This window comes from Pteropus vampyrus, unplaced genomic scaffold (assembly GCF_000151845.1).
Source record: "Pteropus vampyrus isolate Shadow unplaced genomic scaffold, Pvam_2.0 Scaffold390, whole genome shotgun sequence".
Lineage (NCBI taxonomy): Eukaryota > Metazoa > Chordata > Mammalia > Chiroptera > Pteropodidae > Pteropus > Pteropus vampyrus.
This window is the reverse complement of record NW_011889171.1, coordinates 1223175-1234208: the sequence shown is the minus strand read 5'-3', so window position 1 is coordinate 1234208 and position 11034 is coordinate 1223175. Positions and strand designations below refer to the sequence as shown.

Below are 11034 nucleotides of genomic sequence, written 5' to 3'. Positions count from 1 at the left end.
TACCCTTTCACTTTGTGTCTACATTTGTTTTTGGAGCTGAGATGTGTCTCCTGGTGGCAGCATATGGTTCGGTTTTGTTTTTTGATCCAGTCTGTAACTCTGTGCCTTTTTATTATTTCATTCATGGTGATTATTGAAATATGAGGTTTTCCTGTAGCCATTTTATCTTTTGCTTTCTGGTAGCTCGGTGTTTCCATTGTTTCCTTGTCCTTGTATTTTTATTTTATTTTTTTAAAAAATTTTGGTTGAGTTTCATGTATTTTCCTTCTGATCCTTCTTGTTTTATGTTATGTACTTCAGTTCTGAATCTTTGGTGTATGCTTACCCTTACGAATATGTAGAGGATCGTTATATATTTTCTTCTGCGTGTGCCTTATCTCCTTTCCCCTTTGTGAGTTTGGATATTTGAATCCTCCCTTTTTCCATTATTTTTGTCTCAATTTGTCCCTATGTATGCTGAACATTCATTACTATCTTGCTATAGTTAATCTCTTCTTATCGTTTAAGCTTATTATTCCTTGTATTAATAAAGGTTGCACTCCTGTGCTTTTATCTGCGTGTTAGTTGCCTTACTCATAGTTATGAATATTTTTGCCATTTTGTTTTAGGTGAGCTGACCTTTTTCAGTATTTCCTGTAATGCAGGCCTTGTAGTGGCGATTTCCCTCAATTTTTATATGTCTGTAAAGGTCTTTATTTTTCCTTCATATCGAAAGGATAGATTTGCTGGATACCTTATTCTTGGTTCCTTTTATTTAATTGTTACAATATTTGATTCCTCTCCTTTCTTGCTTGTAATTTTTGTGCTGAGAAGTGCAACGATAATCTAATGGGTTTTCATTTATAGGTTACCCTCTTCTTTTCTTGGCAGCCCTGATAATTCTCTTTGTGTTTGATATTTGATAATTTTAATATAATGTGTCTTGGTGAAGACTTTTTTGGGTTGAGATAACTGGGTGTTCTGTAACTTCTTGAATACCAATCTCTGGCTCATTCCTTAGATTTTTTGAAATTTTCATCAACTATTTGTCTGAAAATGCTTTCTACTCGCTGCTCCTTTTCCTCGCCTTTGAGAATGCCCATTATTCTTATGTTTCCTCTTCTGATGGTATCAGCTAATTCTTGTATTTCTCTTTTATTATTTTTCATTCTTTAGTCTCTCTCTTCTTCTGATTTCTTTCTAGATTTGTGTCTTCACTATCACTGATTCTTTCCTCCATTTGGTGGACTCTATCTTCCAAGCTTTCTATTTCTTTTTTCATCTCTTTCAGTGTGTTCTTTATCTCCAGATGTTCTATTTGGTCTTTTTCAAGGGTTTCGGTCTCCTTGCTAAAATACTTATTCTGGTGATCTACTTGTTTTTCCAGTTTCTAGGATTGTTGATATGAATTATTTTGGATATCATTGAGGTTTTTTCAGAAGTACCATCCTGAATTTTCTGTCATTTAAGTTGCATATTTCTATGTCTGTAAGCTTATTTTCTGGAGATTTTTCTCTTTCTTTCTGTGTGCCTTGTCACCTTGGTTGTTCTTGGTATTTAATGGACCATTTCTCTGCCTGAGTTTTAATGGAAGTGTATTTTGCTTTTTTTCCCCAGAATTAACATTTATTATATAAAGGTCTCTCTTTAGCCTGTTGCAAAGAAGGCATTTTTCTTTTGGTTTGTAGTAGATGGTGTCTAGCTTCTTGGATCCCTGCTTTTTATAAAGTCATTTTTATTTATTTATTTTTTGGGGGTACCAAATTACTTTATTTGAAAGAATGATACAAATGAAAGAACATAAGTAGATGATTTGGTGCAACTTATAGAAAAGGTAAAGGTAACCCTAACATGCATGTACTGCTTTGGTGACTAGGGATGTCACCCCTGTGGCTACTAGAAGCCAGCCAAGGGCTTTGCTTTCATCACTGTCTCCCATGGTGTGCTTGTCAAAGAGATACTCTGCCATGCCAGATTCGGGGGCCCCTATCTTGCACAAGTTGGTAACGTGGTCACCCAATCATTTGATGAATTTCACCTGCTCATTCAGGTAATGAGTCTCGATGAAGTCACACAAATGGGGGTCATTTTTGTTAGTGGCAAGTTTGTGCAATTCCAATAGTGATTAATTCACATTTTTTTCAAAGTGTAATGCACACTCCATTGCTTTCAGCCCATTCTCCTAGTCATCATGGTCTGATTTCTTGATATCCTGAAGGAAGATTTGGCCATCTCGCTGGTTCTGCAGCTTCATCAGTTTCTCAACATGTTCCCTCTCTTCCTGAGATTAGTGAATAAAATATTTGGCAAAGTTCTTCAAAGCCACATCATCATGGTCAAAGTAGTAAGACATGGATAGGTTAATGCGGGAAGCATAGAGCTCCAGGTTGATCTGGCGGTTGATGGCGGCCTCTGAGTCCTGGTGGTAGTTCTGGCACACCTGTGAGGTGGATGCGGTAGTCATGGCAAGCAGTAAGGAGAGGTGGCATTGGCTGTGTGGTGCTGAAGTGGCGGTGGGGGCCTTGGAGTGATCTGGGGGTGCTGTGAGGATGTCGCGGAGGGCTGGATCTCAGCAGCCAGCCAGGTTGGGGGAACGAGCACCAGGTTCAGTCCAAGCACTGTTGAAGCAGGAAACTGTGGCAACTCTCAGCGAAGACTCGATAAAGTCTTAATAATGCCTATTTTTTTCCTTATAGATATTCAAGCACCTTCACTACTATTAGTCTCAGTCCCTGTCAATATTAGTGGCAGTTTCTGAGCGTTTGTTTATATTCCCCTGGGAATCTGCGGCAGTATTCGGTGTTGTAAGATATGGGAGGATAGCCCTTCTGGGTTGGTGAAAGGAGGTTTTGGCTCAGTCTTGCTTTTCCCAACTGCCTCTGGTAATAATCAATTGCTGCTTCCTTGTCGTCCCCACTTCTCTTCTTTCTGCACTGATCCCTGGGCTCTGTTGCTGTGTAAAGCTCACAGCTCTCTAAGGCAGGGCTGTTCAGGAAACCTGCCACACCTTCTCCTCTCCCCCTCTTCCTGCTCTGGCTGCAAGAAGCAGCTTCTTTGTTTCCCCTAGTCTACCACCCGACTTCCATAGTTCTGACTTGTGGTAGCTCTTATTTGTAGATCTCATGCTCAGATACGCTTGTGTGCAGGTTGGGTGTTTTTTGTTGAGCTTTAGATGTTCAGCTTCTTGTTGTTTCAAGGTGAAAGATCTGGAGACATCTCTCACTCCACCATGTTTCTGACATCAACTTGTTTTCCTTCCTTCTTTCCTACTTTCTCACAAGTGCTTTTCAAGGCAGGATCAGGGACACCATTGTGAGGGCAAGAGCAGCATAAAGTGCTATGTACATATTCTCCTGGTGATGAACATTTGAGTTGCTTCCTGTTAGTGACTATGAAAAAAAATACTATTATGAACATGCTTACGTAAATTTCTTATTGCAGTATATCTTCTTGATTTAGTCTAGGGAGGGTGTATATTTTTAAGAACTTGTTCATTTCTTCTAGGTCATTAAATTTGGTGTTATATACTTTTTCATAGTATTCTTGTATTTTCCTTTGTATTTTGGTGGTATTTCTTGTAAGTTCTCATTTCATCCCTGATTTTGTTCATTTGTGTTCTTTCTCTTTTTTCTTTAGTGAGTCTAGCCAGGGGTTTGTCAATTTTATTAATCTTCTCAAAGAGCCAACTTTTTTGTTTTGCATTAATTTTTTCTGTTATCTTTTTCTTCTCCATTTCATTTAATTCTGCTCTCATTTTGATTATTTCCTTCCTTCTATTGAGTTTGGGCTTAATTTGTTCTTCTTTTTCTAGTTTTAAAAGATGTAGTGTTAGGTCGTTTACGTGGGTTCACTTATTTTTTTGAGATAGTCCTATAACGATATGAACTCCTATTACTGCTTTTGCTATATCTCAAATGCTTTGCTGTGTCCCAAAAGTGCCCTTCAGCACTCAGACCGTCTCATTCTTTTTTGTTTCTATGTGTCTCTTGATCTCTCCTTTTACTACCCAGTCATTCTTGGTGAAAGGGAACAACATTCTTTTTTATTTCCAGTGCTGCTTCACTGGAAAGGTGTAGAAGTGGAGGGTTATGTGGCTGTAGTCTTGTTAAAGAGACCTCATTGAAAGGCAAGTAAATGTTTCTTTATATGACATTTGTCCCCATAGTATTAGTCGCTGTTTCAGGAACAGTAAAGTTTTTGTATTTGCCATAATGTTTCTGAAGATCTTAAAAACACCTTTTCCTCATACTGGGCCAGTCATCTGTACCTTCATGAAGCAGTCCAAGTGGTAGATGCTCTTGGCCTCTCCCTCACCAGAACTTTATGCAACCAACCCCTCAGGTACTCAGACTATCTCTTTCTTCTGGCTTATCAAAATGCTTACAGGAAAGGATCTTACATAGATCAGGTCATTTCTCATTTGCATTAAGGTCACAATGTCATCCTTTTGCAGAATTATTTTTATATTAAGTCTCATCTACATTTGTTGAATAAATGGTTTCCTATCCCTTGCCTTCCCCACCCCACTGCCCTTCAAATTCAGGCATCAGAAAATAATTAGAGAATAGATTAGAAGGTAGGTGGCAATTCTCTGGGTATCTTTGTCATGTCAGACAGGCCTTTGCATACTCCATCTCGGTGTCATATTAAGTGGAAGATCTAGAAATAGGAGTCAGATTTCCTGAACCCCAGTATAATACCTCAAAACTAGAAGTAAAAATAACACAGCTTTTAGGAGCTAAAGTTTATGTTCTCTTGCAGAGCATTGCCTGCCTCCTTCAGGAATGTCCTTATAATTTCTTTATAATTTAATAGATCACTGCAAGCTAGACATTGGCTCAAGACAAGCAAACAATGTCATGTCACTGAATACTGGATCACTAAGATGTGTATCCTGAAATATTAAGATGAAACAATGGAGTCAGGAGCCAAGGAATGTAGGTGGCCTCTAGATGTTCCAAAGGGCAGGAAATGCATTATCCCCTAGAAACAACCCCTGCTGACATCTTGATTTTATGACTTCTAACTTCCAAACCCAAGATAATAAATGTGCATTGTTTTAAGCCACTAAGTTTCTGTTGATTTGTTATAGCAACTACAGGAAGTTAATACAGAGCCCATACTTGTGATTACCAGGTCTTGTTGTCTTTGATGACTACAAAAGGAGTGCTTATGGAATTACCAGGTTATCCTAAGGAAAAACAGAAAAACATGGCCGTTTGATGAGTACAAACATAACGAGTATATATGTGTAACTCAGACCGTCAGTAAAGGATACTTAGTTTTGCATTTCACCTCTAAATATGCTCCGAAGATTTTAGATAATCCTTAGAAAGCATGAAGGGATGGGGGGAGAGAGAAAGAGAAATTCACTTTACCCCCAAACTGATCCTTTGAAAATGTTATAATCACTGTGGTATCCAGTATCCATCCACTAGATGTCAGAAGAGACAATGACAAGGTCACAGCACCTACTGAGTGCTTCATCCTTCTACTTGGGTAGCATTCCTGATGAACCTGAAAAACAAACAATTGCAGAAACTGCATGTAAAATGCAGACAGGATACAAGAAATATTCTAAAATATGTTTTGGAATATGTACAACAATATATATTCATAGTCTGTGTTCTAATGAGGCCAAATAAATACTGCCAGCTGTTTTAAACAGTTTATAGTAGCCCACAGAGGATACTCAGGCCCAGTGGCCTGAGGCTTAACCTGTACTTTTTTCACTTGCAAACAACACTTCATTTAGAAAGCTCAGCAGCCTAGCATGAGGAAATTTTATTTATTGGTTTGTTGTAAGTTAGATAATTTTGGGGGCTCTTAAGACCTGTTTCTGGCTGCCTTAGTGTTCATGTGAAAGAATCCATTGTGTCTTCAGTGATACTTAATTTGCCTAATTACATAGTTTAAGCAATTTGCCCTATAAGTTCCTCATCTTTTAGTTTGTTCCTGGGTCAGACTGGATGGCTCTGGTAGGGAAGCACAGAAGGGTTAGCTTTTAATAAAGATCATAAATAACAACTGTTAAAAGCAGTGATGTTGTCAGATGACTCATCAGCATGGCACTGGGGTCAAGAGAGCAGAAGTAAAAACAACAAAAAAAGGAAAGGACTTCTTGCGGAACTGTGGTGTGTGTGTGCAAGTGTGCGGGGTTGATTCCCAGGAGGAAAAATAAGTCACAATTCTTCCATGGCATGCCCTATCACATATCACCAAAGAACTTCCCATTGGTTGTAAAAACACCTTGGATCAATAAATTAGATCAGAACTCCGAACCAGGTTATGTCTATGCCAAGTACAGTGGAAAGATGACCTCTTTATTTCCTCTTATTACACATCAGTGTCATTAGTATCATTCAATCTTTCCAGATAACATATTTTTAGTCCTTCTTATGGTATAGTATAATAGTCTAAGTTTTTCTTTCTATTCCTGAATCTTGCTAAATATTTACCTTATATCTATAGAGCTTTCTGGATTTTCTTCCCTCTTAACTTACACATGCTGTCAAATATCTTTGTTTAACTTTCTTAAGTAATCTATGATAGCTTAACATTCTCTTTCTATATTCTAGGGAATCACTGACACTGCCCTCCATCTGCAAACTTAATCTTTCATACATTTATCCAAAGCTTGTGAAGACAGGGTATTTTGAGCTATTATTCTCCTCTATATCTATTATTTTAGTGATCTTTAACTTTTATTCACTTTTAAATAATTAATTTTAATAAGCAATATATGCTCATGGTGCAAAACTCAAAGAATAAAGAGAAATAATTAAATATGTTTTTGAAAAAACTAAAAAAGTGAAGTTTTCCTCCTATTGTAACTCTAGTCATTCAATTCCCTTCCCCTGAAGCAATAACGACTACCAATTTCTTGTTCGTTCTCCAAAGATAGTCTAAGCATTTATACAATACAAACAATAGCATACTTTATATACTGTTCTACACTCAACCCTTTTCATTAAATATTATTTTGGAAGTAATACATATCATTACATATAGAAATACCTGATTAATTGTTTGAATGAACCATAATTTGTTGATGGACATCTAGATGGTTTTCAATCTTTTGCTATTACATTGTTCTAATACATATCTCTGTAAAGTCTTTTTGCACATGTGGGAGTACATCTGTAGCATAAATCCCCAGAAAAGGAACTGCTGAGTCAAAGGGTTGGTGCATTTTTAGTTTTGACAGAAATTGCCAAATTATCTCCATTGAGATCAAACAAATTATTAATCCTATCAGCAATGTATGCGAGTGCCTATTTTCTCATACTCTTACAAGAGAATGTGTTATCAAAAATTTTAATATTTCTTTATCTGATATATTATAGAGCAATATAGTCTAGATTTAGTTTGCATTTCCCTTGAGTGAGATTGAACATAGAAATATGTTTAAGAGAAATTTGTATTAATCTTTCTTGTGAAACATCTGTACTCATTCATTGCCCAATTTTTAATTGGGTTGTTGACCTTAGTTTTATTGATTTGTAGGAATATTTGTATATTAAGGAACGTAGCTCTTTACCTATGCTGTTTTTTTCCAGGTTGTTTTTTGATTTTCTGATAATTATTTTTTTGTGATGTACTATTTTTAGATTCTATAGTCAAATTAACCATCTTTGCTTTTTTTTTTAATTCTTTTGTTTATGGTGACATTGGTTAACTAAATCCAATAAGTTTCAGCTGTACAATTTAACAGTAAGGCATATATATATTTATACTGTGCGTTCACCTCCCATAGTTAGATTTCTTTCTGTCACAACATATTTGACTGCCTTTATGCCGTCTACCTTCCCCTTCCTCCACCACCCCTTACCATCTGGTAAACAGTAGTCGATAGCCATGTCCATGAGTCTCTGTTTGTTTGTCCTGTTCATTTGTTTCTTTTAGGTTTATATTCCACATATAAGTGATATCATGTGATTTTCAACTTTTTATGTCTGACTTTTTTTGCTTAGCATGATTATCTAGAGGTCCATCCATGTTGTCGCAAATGGCAGTATTTCATCTCTTCTTATGGCTGAGTAATATTCCATTGTATATATGTACCATGGCTTCTTTAGCCAATCATCTATCGTAGGACACTTCGGTTGCTTCCATATCCTGGCCACTGTGAATAATGCTGCTATGAACATCGGTGTGCAAATATCTTTTCGGATATGAGTTTTCAAGTCTTTGGGGTAAATACACAGCAGAGGGATTGCTGGATCATATGGTAGATCAATTCTTAGTTTTTGAGGAAACTCCATACTGTTTTCCATAGTGGCTGTACCAACTTGCAGTTCCACCAGCAGTGTATCAGAGTACCTTTTTCTCTGCATCCCCTTCAGCATATGTTATTACTTGTTTTGTTGATTATAGGTATTTAACAGGTGTGAGATGGTATCTCATTGTGGTTTTGATTTGCATTTCTCTAATAGCTAGTGATATTGAGCATCTTTTCATATATTTGTTGGCCATTTGTATGTCCTTTAGGAAGAAGTGTCTGTTCAGGTCCTCTGCCCAATTTTGATTGGATCGTTTGTTTTTTGTTGTTATTGAGTCATATGAGTTCTTTGTATATTTTGGATATTAGGTCCTTATCGGAGGTGTTGCTTGCAAATATATTTTCCCATTCAGATGGTTGTCTCTTTACCTTGCTGATAATTTCTTTTGCTGAGCATAAACTTTTTAGTTTGATGTAGTCCCATTCATTTATATTTGCTTTTACTTCCCTTGCTTTTGAGGTCAAATTCATAAAATCATCTTTAAGTTCAAAGTCCTTGAGTTTAGTGCCTATACTTTCTTCTATGCATTTAATTGTTTCAGGTCTTATATTCAGGTCCTTAATCCATTTTGAGTTAATTTTGGTGTGTGGTGGTAGACAACAGTCTGTTTCACTCTTTTGCAGGTGGTGTTCTAGTTTTTCCAGCACCATTTATTGAAGAGGCTTTCCTTTCTCTGCTGTATGCTTTCGGCTTTTTTGTTGAAAATCATTTGCCCATGTGAATATAAGTTTACTTCTGAACTCTCGATTCTATTCCACTAGTCCTTGTTTCTGTTTTTCTGCCAGTACCATGCCTTTTTGATTACTGTGGCTTTGTCATATAATTTGAAGTTGTGCAGAAGAATGCTTCCAGCGTCATTCTTTTTTCTCAGGATGGCTTTGGCAATTCAGAGTCTTTTGTGCTTCCGTACAAATCTAATGATTTTTTTGTTCTATTTCTTTAAAAATTGCTGATAGGATTTTGATGGGGATTGCATTAAATTTGTATAATGCTTTAGGTGGCATGGTCATTTTAACTACACTGATTCTTCCAATCCAAGAACACAGAATAGCTTTTCATTCTTGGTATCTTCTTTGATTTCTTTTAATAGGGTGTCATAGTTTTCATTATATAGGTCCTTCACATATTTCATTAAATTTATTCCTAGGTATTTAATTTTTTCAGTTGCAATTGCAAAAGGAATTATTTTTTCCACTTCTTTTTCTGATGCTTCATTATTAGAGTATGGAAATGCTATGGATTTTTTAACGTTGACTTTGTATCCAGAGACTTTACTGCTTATTGTTTCTAGTAGTGTTCTTGTGGAGTCTTTAGGGTTTTCTATATAGAGAAAAATGGCATCCACAAATAGTGACAGTTCGACTTTTTCGTTTCCTGTTTGGATGCCTTTTATATCTTTCTCTTGCCTGATTGCACTCTCTAGGACCTCCAATGTTATAGTGAATAGCAGTGGTGATAGTGGACAGCTTTGCCTTGTTTCTGATCTTAGAGGGAAGGTTTTTAGTTTTTCACCATGAAGTATAATGTTGGCTGAGGGTTTGTCGTTTATGGCCTTTATTATGTTAAGGTACTTTTCTTCTATATCGATTTTGTTAAGTGTTTTGATCATAAATGTGTGCCGTATCTTGTCGAAAGCTTTTTCTGCATCTATTAATATGATCATATAATTCTTACTTTTTAATTTGTTTATGTGGGGTATCATATTAATAGATATGCATATGTTGAACCATCCCTGTGTCCCTGGGATGAAGCCCACTTGATCGTGGTGTATAATCTTTTTAATATATTGCTGTATTTCGTTCTCTAGTATCTTATTAAGGGTTTTTGCATCTGTGTTCAAAAGAGATATTGGTCTGTAGTTTTCTTTTTTGTGTTATCTTTACCAGGTTTTGGTATCAGAGTAATATTGGCCTCATAAATTGAGTTGGGAAGTATTGCCTCCTCTTCGAGTTTTTTGGAAGAGTTTGAGGAGAATAGGTATTAAATCTTCTTTGAATATTTGGTAGAATTCACTGGTGAAGCCATCTGGTCCTGGACTTTTATTTTTTGGTAGGCTTCTGATGAATGTTTCAATTTCCATACTGCTGATTGTTCTATTTAGATGTTCCAGTTCTTCTTGATTTCATCTAGGAAGGTTGTATTTTTTTAAGTACTGGTCCATTTCTTCTAGGTTATTAAATTTCGTGTTATATATTTTTTCATAGTATTTGTATATGATCCCTTGTATTTCTGTGGTGTCTGTCATTCTTTTTCCTCTTTCATCCCTGATTTTGTTCATTTGTGTCCTTCTTCTTTTTTATTTAGTGAGCCTAGCCAGGGTTTTGTCAATTTTATTAACCTTCTCAAAGAACCAGCTCTTTGTTGCATTTAGTTTTTCCTTTTTTTTTTTTTTTGAATTTCATTTATTTCTGCTCTAATTTTGACGACTTCTTTCCTTCTGCTGACTTTAGGCTTCATTTTTCTTCCTTTACTAGTTTTTTTTTTTTTTCAATGAAGCGTTAGGTTGTTTATTTGGGCTCATTCTTGTTTTTGGAGGTAGGCCTATTATGATATGAACTTTCCTCTTATGACCACTTTTGCCATGTCCTAAAGGTTTTTATATGTTTTACTATCATTATCATTCCTGTCTATGTATCTCTTGATCTCTACTTTTATTTCTTTTCTGATCCACTTATTGTTCAGTAGCTTGTTGTTTAATCTTCATGTATTTGTGGTTTGTCCTGATTTCTTTTTGCAGTTTATCTCTAGTTTCAAAGTATTGTGATCAGAGAAT

The 11034-nt window shown here is 36.1% G+C and overlaps 1 pseudogene; it reads right to left on the bottom strand.

Moving 5' to 3' along the window:
* Window positions 1-1801: 1801 nt before the first annotated feature.
* LOC105305536 lies at window positions 1802-2443 on the bottom strand (annotated as a pseudogene).
* Between the last annotated feature and the right edge of the window lie 8591 nt (window positions 2444-11034).